Source organism: Heterodontus francisci, chromosome 11, assembly GCF_036365525.1.
Source record: "Heterodontus francisci isolate sHetFra1 chromosome 11, sHetFra1.hap1, whole genome shotgun sequence".
Taxonomy (NCBI): domain Eukaryota; kingdom Metazoa; phylum Chordata; class Chondrichthyes; order Heterodontiformes; family Heterodontidae; genus Heterodontus; species Heterodontus francisci.
The window spans coordinates 42,357,346-42,369,478 of NC_090381.1; positions in this window are offsets into that span (position 1 = coordinate 42,357,346).

The following is a 12,133-nucleotide window of genomic DNA, read 5'->3' on the forward strand; positions in this document are numbered from 1 at the left end:
GGGATCTTTTCCATCACCCAAGGAGGCAGATGGGGCCTCAGTTTAACATCTCATCTGAAAGACAGCACCTCCGACAGTGCAGCACTCCCTCACTACTGCACTGGAGTGCCAGCCTTGATTTTTGCATTCAAGCCCTAGATTGGGACTTGAACCCAAAACCTTGTGACTCAGTCAAGACTGCTAACCACTGAGGCATGACTATATAACAATCAGTGAACAGTTAGTGTTGTAGTAAAGATTTTTTTTCTAATTTCTCACCATTGGGATTGGTCCCATTATGTAGATCGATAGTCACTCGGTTGCTTGTTATATTACTGACTGGGTTTTCTGCTATGCATCTGTACGCATGTTGCTGCTCTTCAGTAACACAGTCTATTACAAGCAATGCCCCATCATATGTCTCATTGAGAACGCCAGACAAAGACACTTTTTCCCAGTGAATGATGACATTTGTTCCTTTGGAGACAGAGCAGCTCAAAGAGATATTTGGTGCACTCACACAGTTACCAAGAATTTCTATCACAGGCTGAGAAACTGGTTCTGAAATACAAAGATGATAATTAATCTACACAACATAGTCATTGCACTTTAGAGGAATGCATTGCCTTGTGAGACATTTCTAAGGAACGTGATAAACCAGGAACACACATACAAGTCTTTCCTTTTGGTTTTGTGCTTCAAATGGATTTGTGTTAAAGCCGTAAGTTCCAATATAATAGGGGTCCTGATCTTAGTAATGTGTTTTTGTACTTCACAAATGCACCCAGTTTATGCATTACGCAGGAAACAATGGATTTCTTGGTAGCATACTGCCATGTACTGGGAATTTTATTGGGCCCTCTCCCACTCAGCAGCTGTAACTTTAATGGATGTTTGGTAAAAACTCCATTTATATGTGTAAACAATAGGTTCCACAAAAATGCTGGTAAATTTATGGCAGTCAATTGGGAAAACCCCAGAAGAAAATTCTTGGCAATGAAATTGTTCCATTGAGTGTGCAAGATCTCAAATGGTAAGACATGACATTGTAAAATTTCGAGTTGGGTAATGTTCAAACAGCAGTTTTGGGAAAGAAATGGAAAATATTCAGGCAACACAAATTAGTAGCCAAATACATTTTCATGCAATAGGACCAGCTTTAGTAGTGTGTGATGCATCCCCTTCAAACACGGTTCTGACCCTATTAGTACCATTTTCCTCAAAAGAGAAAATACTGACACTGTATGATAACTAATATTTATAATTATGGTCTGGCCCAAGGAATTCTTCTGCTGCAGAGAATTTAAAAAAATCAATCCAAAGTAGTTTTCTGATTTCCCTTAATTCGTCACGTTCTGATGGTATATTATATATCAGCAATGGCAATAAATCAGCTGGTTTTTGTGCCATCTTCACTGGTCTTTGCAGTGAACGTAAAGCTATTTAACCCTTTGTGGTCTGGAGTGGAAGTTGTTCTAAATTATCTGTTTAATGTGTGTCTGCATTTGTAATTTTTTATCATCCATAGAACTTGCAATATGGCGATAGTAGTTTCAGCACTTCAAGTTTAAAAACTCACAGTAAAATTATGAGCTGGGTTGGAAGGGAAGAGTAAACTAACTGAAGTAAATGTTTTAATGTATGGATTGCTGGCCAGGATCCCAACTCGAATGGGATTTATTAAACATGTGGGGATTCTAATCCGGATATGAATTCACATGTTAGAACCAGGTGGTTTTAATGTTAGACAGTGTAAATTGAAATGTGGGTTGTTTGAAATGATAATGATTAATGCTGTGTCAGGTTAATCTTGAGTTAGAAACTTTTTCACAAAAGTTAAAAGTTTCATTTTGGGAACCATAGAAAAATTATGGCACAGCAGGCCATTCAGCCCGTCGTATCCATGCCAGCCAAGTAGCCGCCCAATCTAATCCCATCTTCCAGCACCTGGTCCATAGCCTTACCAGTTATAGCACTTCAGATACATGTCCAGGTAGCTTTTAAAAGAATTGAGGGTTTCTGCCTCCACCACCGTTCCTGGCAGTGAATTCCAGACACCCAACACCCTCTGTGAAAATGGTTTTCCTCATGTCCCCTCTAATCCTTCTACCACTCACCTTAAATCTGCGCCACCTGGTAACTGACTTCTCCACTAGGGGAAACCGGTCCTTCCTTTCTATTCTAACGATGCCTCTCATAATTTTGTACACCTCAATTAAGTCACCCCTCAGCCTCCTCTGTTCTAAGAAAAACACCTCTCGCCTATCCAAACTTTCCTCATAGCTGCAACTTTCAAGGCCTGGCAACATTCTTGTAAATCTTCTCTGTACTCTCTCCAGAGCAATTATGTCCTTTCTGTAATGTGGTGATCAGAACTGTACGCAATACTCCAGCTGTGGCCTAACCAGTGTTTTATACAGTTCCAGCACTACATCCCTGCTTTTGTATTCTACACCCCGGCCAGTAAAGGAAAGCATTCCATATGCCTTCTTCACCACTCTATCCACTTATCCTGCCACCTTCAGAGACCTGTGGACATGCACTCCAAGATCTCTCACTTCTTCTACCCCTGTCAATATCCTCCCATTTATTGTATATTCCCTCACTTTATTTGCCCTCTGGAAATGCATTATCTCACACTTATCTGGATTAAATTCCATTTGCCACTTTTCCGCCCACTCAACCAAACCATTGACATCTTCTGGAGTCTACGGCTATCCTCTTCACTATAAATGACACGGCCAATTTTTGTGTCATCAGCAAATTTCCCAATAATGCCTCCCACATTTCTTCACATTTGCCCATCAACCCCTTCCCACCATCCCCACAGCCAATAAAAAAAATTTTCCCCACTCCCCCACCCCCAACACTCACACCCTGAAAATTTTACTCCTCCCCATCCCCACCAGTTTCTCACCTTGGAACTGCATATGGAGTCCCGATGACGCGTGTGTTGCAATCGGCGGCCGTAAAAATCGGCGTAGGACAGCCGCCGCCAGCCAGTAGGGTAATTTGCATCTTATTTATGTTCATTTAAATATTTAGATGAAGGCCCTGCCGCCAAGCAGCAGGGTGGTGGGGGGTGCGCACGAAGGTTCCCCCGCCGCTGGTAATATGCGGCGGGCCCTTCTTGATGTCGGGAGTCGAGGCAAGCTTCTCCCGGCTGAATTTTCAGGACCACCCCACCGTGATCCACGGCATTGAGGGGCTGGTAAAATTCAGCCCAGAGTATACATATGGCAGTTTAGTGTGTCTATTAAATAAGGGAGAATTTTGTTTTAGGCCTTTCTAATAGCTCAGATAGGAAACAAGGGCCTGCTCAGTATAACGGATCATCAGCAAATAAATATCATTGTTAACGATGATTTCAAGGAGCAGTTACATCAATGTTAGTCGATTTGGTTATGGTATTCCCCCTTTTCCTGAACATCTGACTGACCTATTGCAAAAAATTAATATATTCCAACAAACACTTTTATGTCCTGCAACAACAAAATGGGGAGATTAAAAAGGAAATCTTTGAGATAGAAGATGACAGCCACTGGTGAGATATAGGGTTACACATGAAATACTCCTTTGGATCAGGATTATTTCCCATGTCTTGGGAATTGTTCAGTTGGTGATAATTCTGATTTTGGTATGTGCCTGAAGACAAATCAGGAGAATGATAAAGAAAATGAGAATTAGACAGGAGACCATGAAAGGATATGCCCCCTTCAAGAGATAATGTATGAGGGATCAATGCCATCTGCCATTTCACACTCACGATGGGGACTGTAGGAACTAAGGGGTTAACCTCTGCCATGTTTTATTTGTTGGATGAATCTATGTAAGTTATGGTCTGACACAAATGCACGAGACGCTAGGTTTTAAAGTAGAATGATTTTAAGGATGTTGCAGTTATGCTCCAGAATAGTTATATTTTGTACATGTATCAGTGGATTGGATCTATGAAGGCAATGTACAGGGGCATCCGTTGTTCGCGGCATTTCTCCTGTAGCGACGAAGGGAGAACAGCATGTCAATGGTGGATCACTCTGCTCGAAAGCTGCACTGTGCCTCAGGGTAGACACACTCAGCCAGCTTCTGGAGTCTGTTTAAAATGACTCAAGCGAAGGCTTTCCCCATTGTGCTGAGCAGGGAGATTCCACGGTAGTTGTTGCAGTCACCGCGGTCACCCTTGTCCTTATAGAGGGTGATGATATTGGCATTGCGCATGTCCTGTGGTACTGCTCCCTCATCCCAGCATAAGCAAAGCAGTTCATGGAGTGCTAAGAGTATAGCAGGCTTGGCACTCTTGATTATTTCAGGGGTAATGCCATCCTTTCCAGGGGCTTTTCCGCTGGCTGGAGAATCAATGGCATCACTGAGTTCCGATTTTGATGGCTGTTTGTCCAACTCATCCATGACTGGCAGAGACTGGGTTGCATTGAGGGTGGTATCAGTGAAAACATTTTCCCTGGAGTACAGTTCTAGGTAGTGTTCCATCCAGCGGTCCATTTGCTTGCGTCGGTCAGTGATTATTTCCCCTGATTTAGACTGGAGGGAGGTGATCTTCTTGATGCTTGGCCCAAAAGCTCTCTCAATGCCATCATTCATTCCTCTGATGTTTCCAAAGTCGGAGGCCAGCTGAATACGACTGTTGCCATTAGTAGTTTGCACAGCGCTTGGCTGTTCTTTGCCTGGTGCTTCTGGCGGCTTTAAGTGCCAAAGATGTTAACTCGCTGGGGGCTTTCTTGCAGTTCAGCAGTGCAGTACGCTTAGTAGCTAAGACTGATTCCATCTCTTAAAAGTGAGATTGAAACCAGTCTGCATTCTTACTTCTCACGTTTGCCAAAGGTGGTCATTGCTAAGTCATAAATGTCGTCTCTGATGTGAGCCCACCTGATCTCTGCATCCCCTGCAGGAGTATTTTGAAGGGCTTTTTCTAGCGAATTGAGAAACTTTTGTGACAGCTGTGGGTAAGAAATTCTGGTAGTGTTAATGCGTGGGCGGCCATTCTGCTTGGAGTGATGTAACTTCTTTGGTTTGAGTCTAACTTTGCTGCATACCAGCAAGTGGTCGGTATCGCAATCCGCACTATGGAAGCTACGTGTGATTTGAACACTGTTTATGGAGGCTCGCCTTGTGACAATGAGGTCCAGTTGGTGTCAGCTCTTCAGACTACTAGCAAAGATCAGATGTCCACCAAACCCAATACGTATCATCACCTCATTCCATGACAATATGAAAAGCACAATTCAGCATAGCGTTGCCTCATCAGACCCCTTTCCCATCCTGAGTGGTGTGAAACAGGGCTGTGATCTCGCACCTACACTGTTTGGGATCTTCTTCTCCCTGCTGCTCTTTCACGCGTTTACTTCTTCAGAAGAAGGAATTTTCCTCCACAAAAGATCAGATGGCAGATTGTTCAACCTTGCCCGTCTTGGAGCAAAGACCAAAGTACAGAAAGTCCTCATCAGGGAACTCCTCTTTGCTGACAATGTTGCATTAACATCCCACACAGAAGAGTATCTGCGGAGACTCATCGACAGGATTGCGGCTGCCTGCAACGAATTTGGCCTAACCATCAGCCTCAAGAAAATGATCATCATGGGACAGGATGTCAGAAATGCTCCATCCATCAATATCGGCGACCACGCTCTGGAAGTGGTTCAAGAGTTCACCTACCTAGGCTCAACCATCATCAGTAACCTGTCTCTCGATGCAGAAATCAACAAGCGCATGGGAAAGGCGTCTGCTGCTATGTCCAGACTGGCCAAGAGGGTGTGGGAAAATGGCGTACTGATACGGAACACAAAAGTCCGAGTGGTTCAAGCCTGTGTCCTCAGTACCTTGCTCTATGGCAGCGAGGCCTGGACAACGTATGTCAGCCAAGAGCGACGTCTCAATGCATTCCACCTTTGCTCTCTCCGGAGAATCCTTAGCATCAGGTGATAGGACCGTATCTCCAACGCAGATGTCCTCGAGGCGGCCAACATTCCCAGCATGTACACCCTACTGAGCCAGCGGTGCTCGGGATGGCTTGGCCATGTGAGCCCCGTGGAAGATGGCAGAATCCCCAAGGAAGTATTGTACAGTGAGCTCGTCACTGGTATCAGACCCACCAGCCGTCCATGTCTCCGCTTTAAAGACGCTTGCAAACGCGACATGAAGTCCTGCGACATTGACTACAAGTTGTGGGAGTCAGTTGTCAGTGATCACAAGAGCTGGCGAACAGCTATAAAGGGGGGGCTGAAGAGTGGCAAGTCGAAGAAACTCAGCAGTTGGCAGGAAAAGAGACAGAAGTGTAAGGAGAGAGCCAACTGTGTAACAGCCCCGACAACCAACTTCACCTGCAGCGTCTGTGGAAGAGTCTGTCACTCTAGAATTGGCCTTTATAGCCACTCCAGGCGCTGCTCCACAAACCACTGACCACCTCTAGGCGCTTACCCATTGTCTCTTGAGACAAGGAGGCCAAAAAGGAATGTATTAGATTGGAACTAAGTTATGGACTTTGCATTTAGAATCATGTTGTTAAATGTGAAATGTATATTTGTGTACTGTAGTAGGGAGATGGTGGCAGATGGTGTTTGCTGTCATGACAATAGCAGAAATAGCTTTTCTGTGAGACCAGATGTCTTGGTAACTGCCCATTCTCTATTTCAATTCTATAAACTCAGTCACAATAATGGATAGACTTGTCAGCCCCATGAGGATGGTAATGCAAATAAAGACATTCAGAGACCATTCAATACTGGAATATGGATGGGGATATCAAATATTCCCCATTGTGTGATAATGACTTGGGCCATCAAGCTGTCTGTAGAGACACTGTACAGAGGGTAGGGTCTGTAATCTGACTATTATAAACTAATCAAGAAGAGACAATTTATAGAAGGTGAGATCATACCTGACCAATCAAAAGGGTTAAGCTGGAATGTAACCTAATGTTGAAGGAAGGCACCCTCAGAGGGAACTATAAATGGCAGTGCTGGGACGACTCAGGGCGCACCGATTCAAGAAGAGATCAACCTACAGTGAACAGAACACCTGAATAAAAGAGACAACACCACAACAGCTCGGGAAACAAGAACCGAGGACTCTCTACACTCTGTTGTATAACAACTGCCGTTAGTTAAATATTGCTTGTATATTCTTGCTGTGCTGAATAAACTCTATATCTTGATTAAGAAACCAGAGTCTGTACCTTGTGGGTTAAAAGCTAGTCAACATCCCGCCTAAACACACAAAAATCTTATACAATGCTACTGAAATCCGCAAAGTTAGCAGAAGTTCCAGCATTGAGCACTTACCAAATACTTCTATCCTGAAAGTACTTTCATCACGGTTTTTCAGTTCTGTCCCATAGTAGTCAATATGTATTTCATATTCCCCAGTGTCATTAACATGTACATCGTACAGTACCACCAAATCTCTCAGAATTCTAACTCTGTGTTGATACAGTGGGTGCACAATGTGCAGCTTCTCCGGATTAATGGACTTCCATGTAAAAATCTTAAAGGCTCGTGGAAATCTCAATCTAAATGTTACATCATACTGATCTCTGCCTTGGTAATATATAGGGAAATGGACCTGTTCTCCTGTAGTGGTGTTCGTGATGGTATCAGGTCTGGCCAACAATGCTTTTCCACACACCGCAAACAAATGGAGTACTGGAAAACACAAGCAAGAGATTGCATTTATCAATTTTTTTTTGTTGTTGCAAGTCTAAGAACAATAAAATATATTATCAATCACGACGAGTGATGGTGGAGGGAGAGGTTGGTAATGGGATTTTTTTGAGGTTGAGTTTGCTTCAAGACAAATACTGAGAGGTGGGAAATTAGAATAGGCTCGATGCCCAGCTGCAGAGTCAGTAGAGTCATAGGGCAGGACTTTCCTCCCGAGGGTGGGAAACAGAAGTCGGACTGTTTCCGGGTCTTGAATCTGCCTCTGGGGGCAAACAGTCACCAGCACAGAGTTTCACGGAGCCGCCCCCTTAATTAACATGGCCAAGGGTTTGGCAGCCAATCAGCGACCACAGGAGCGGGAATGGAAGCGGGACTACTCAAGTGCAGGCCTGATTTAAACAGGCCACGGCAGCAATTACTGTGCCTGCCATTTTAGTGCTTTCATTTCAGTTTGGAAGGGCATAGAAGCTTTGAATTGTAGAATGTTTCAGGTGAGCCAGAAGCCTAGAACTCACGGCGGTGGGGGGGAGGGGGGGAGGGGGGGGGGCAGTCCCTGGGGGGGGGGGGGGCAGTCCCTCAGTTCTCTGATGTGGACCTGGAAGTCCACCTAGGCCACAAGAGAGAAGAGGAAGGTCCTTTTCCCAGAGGGTGGCAGGAAGACACCACCCCCTCAGACTAAGCAGGCCTGGATGGAGATTGCTGACACAGTCAGTAGAAGGAGTGTGGTCTACAGAATATAGATCCAGTGTCGGAAGAGGCTCAATGACCTGATACGCTCTGGCAAGGTGACTGTAACCCCCAACCCCCAGGACAGGCCTCTGGGTATTCAGCATCCAGCAGACACAACAGTTGAGGAGCCTCAGGGCGCATGTTGCTCCTGAACAAGGGAGGATTGAGTGCCCAGGCCACCTACTGACCTCGCAGAATGGCTCAGAGCCACAGGGCTGCTGAGGACCTGGCAGCACTGAAACATGCAGCTTCTAATGAACTGGAGCTGCAGGCATTGGCCATAGAGGAGAACAGTGCCTTATCTCACTCTTGCAGGAGAAACAGGCTCATAATGCCTTGGAGAAGGCCCAGATTGGAGGAGGAGTTCACTTCTTTCACGTGATCACAGCCATGGAGGGGGGACCAGGGTCATCGCCAGGACTGTGGACCATGAGGACGTCATGGGCATCTGTGATGGAGATGGTGATTAGAGAGTGCAATGTGTTCATTAAGTGGGTGCAGAGCACTCCACCCTGTCCAACATCATACTGAACACCGAGTTGCTTTGGGAAGCCTCAGCACGTGCAGAAGTTTCTGTTCTTCAAGGCTAGTTCTCATGATCTCTTCTTGTATCTCCCACAGCTGCAGACATGGAGGCAATGAGACCCACTCCTTCAACATCGATGGGCCAAGTGCAGCGGCAAAGCTCAGAAGCAGCAGCAGCACATCTTACAAGCGCGCCGTCCACTAGCACAGATACAGTCATCTCGGTGAGTCCTTGCATGTGGTTAGATAGGGTGGCATCGAGTGATGAGAATGGCACGAGTATGCAAGCGGAAACGCCAGAGACACAAGCAGGTGTGGGCAGTCCCCTCAGTGGAGGGTGGACAGACATAGCCCTGCTCAGCTGTGCACTGATGCAGAGCCTCAGGAGTCACTAGAAAGGAGGCTCTACTGAGACCAGCAGCTACTGATGTCAGAGTTCCCTAAGGCAGTGCAGAGTCATGTGCTGTGAATGGAGGAGTCCATCCAGCTCATGTACACCACAATGGCTCAGGGCATTAAGTGCATGAGCTCCTCCATTGAGAAAGTGGTCAATCTCTTGGAAAGCCATATTTGGCAGCACATCGAGTGCATGCAGGAACTGCGCACTGACCTGCAAAGGGTGCATGCCATAATATATAGCATGGATCAGTCAGTGGCACTGATGGCACAGAGATGTTTGGAGTAGGTGGAGTAGCCGTCTCTTAAAGGGACACCACTTGGCCCCTGGAATCCATTCATGGAGTTTGGGGGCAGGGAGGATGGAGTGAAGAGCTGCGGCAGCCCGGACTGGCAGAGGATGAAGGAGCCATGGCAGCTACCAGGAAAGTGAGCACACATACAAAAAGGAAAAAAAAAAGACTTGCTTTGTATAGCGCTTTTCATGACCATTGGACACCTCAAAGCACGTTACAGCCCCAATAACATTCTTTTTGAAGAGTAATCACTGTTGAAATTCAGCAGCCAATATGCACACATCAAACTCCCACAATCAGCAATGTGATAATGACCAGATAATCTGTTTTTACAATGTTGATTAAGGGATAAATACTGGCCACGATATCGGGGGTAAAACTCCCCTGCTCTTCTTTGAAATAATGTCATGGGATCTCTTACATCCACCCAAGCAAGCAGATTGGGCCTCAGTACTGCACTGAAGTGTCAACTTGATTTTTACACTTAACCCCTGGAGTGGGGCTTGAACCCTGAAACTTGTAACTAGGCAGTGACAGTATTACCAACCGAGCCACAGGTGATGCATATGGAGGAAGCTCTTGGTGTACTCACAGACCACCTGAATGTGAAGGAGTGGAAACTCTTCCACTCAATGAATCTCACTGGCTGGTCACTGGGTGCCTTGTTGGACGTATGGGTGCAGTTGATGATGCCCTGCACCTGGGGGAATCGAGTGATGGCAGCAAAACCCACTACCTACTGTGCCCCCATCTGTCTGGAGCCATGGTTACAAGAAGTGCAATGATGAAAAAATATAGACTCAAACTGAAGAGTTATAAAAGATTGAATTTACCTTTTTAAAAAAATTGATAAAGCTGCAAAAGATGGTCGCATGTGTATTCGAACTTTCCCACATTGACTGTTTAGGCTGATCAGGTTGAGAAGTATCAATGACTCCCATCCTGAAACATTACTGAATTGAATAAGTTCTACTGAAAAAAAGAAGATATGAAGTGGAAACATCGTAACTGGATTATTCTCATCCTGGGCCATTGTGTGATCACCATGGGGGAGGAGACCAAAGTGTCTCCTACCAGAATCTGATGTGACAAACTTTTACTTAAAAAAGGCAGCCCTCAAGGCAGACAGAGACACCTAGAAAGTAGCATCATCGAAAAACTTGTCCAGCTAAGAGCTGGGAGAAAATCCAGCGAGCTAGAAGAGAGGTACCCTGCTGTAAATTATACATTTTCAACTTATACAGCAGTGAATTGGAAGTGATCCTCTGTCTTCAAACTGAACTTTCAACAAGAGAGAGAAATCAACAAACACCTCAGGTCTGCAACCAATGGGATCTTGACTTCCAACAGAACTCAACAGGTTTACTGTGAACTGTGAAACTCTACCTCACTTGAAAACCACTTACCCCTTTTCCTCTCTGTCTCTTCTTGCATGTGTGTGTGCGCACGCACGTGCGAGTGAATGGGTGAGTGGGTGCTGTTGCAACAATTTCAGGATAAGGCATATTGCTCAATAAATAATTAATCTTCTGTTTTAAACCTACAAGAAAACCTGTCGCTCTGTGTTTATTTGACAAATAAAACACAAAGGGGTTAAAACACTAAGAACGAAAAAAACTTGCTGTGGTCAGGTGGGAACCACCAAACCCCTCACCATTTAGTTGTAACACTGGAATTGAATGTACTGTCCAGTTCTGGCAAATAGGACATCAGTGGCTTGTGAGATGCAGTGGTGTGCAGCTGTTTGTGAGATGGCACAAGAACCGTAGCTGATCCTTGGAGGGAACCAGTAGCAAAGAAGTTCAAGGTGACAGCAACTTTGAGGGCTACTGACAGGGCATAGCGAGCAGTGCTGTGAGGTGTAAAGTCTTCGATGACGAGGGCACAGATGTCTGTGCCCATCTGCCTGGAGACTTACAGTCTCCTGCAGACTGGCTCTCAGTCATCCCCAGGTAGCTCTACCTTCAGCAGTAGATCCTATGCGAAGGGAATGGCCTCCGTGTCCTTACTGCCCCTCGTCCCTCTCCTCTGCCTTCCTGATACCCAGAACTCTGCCCTTCCTGTGGAGGCTATTGCTCCTCATCGCCACAGGACTCAAAATCTGACAGTTTTATTCCCATTGCCAACTACTGCCTTCCTTCTGTTTAGGTGATCCCCTGATTGTGTTTGGCAGCCTTGCCCCCTCTTATGCCCCCTTGTTGCCAGGAGGGCGACAATCCCACCACAGTCCAAGCACGCAGTCAACATTCTCCCTGCCACCTACACTGACCTGATAGCATCCGTTTCCCAATGGCTGAGTCCACCTCTGCGCCATTCACTCTTTCAAATGCCCAGCTAATTCCCTGGAACAACCATGACTGGCTCCCCACTGTGTGTCTGCTTCCATTCAGCTGGTCTGCCCTGGATAACACATGCAACCCATGTGCGCCCTTGAAAATTAGAACATGCCACTTAACAAGCTCTCAATCAGCACTTTAATAATGTTAATTGGCCTTCTTAATGGATCGGGTGGGATCTCGGGTCCACCCTCCCACT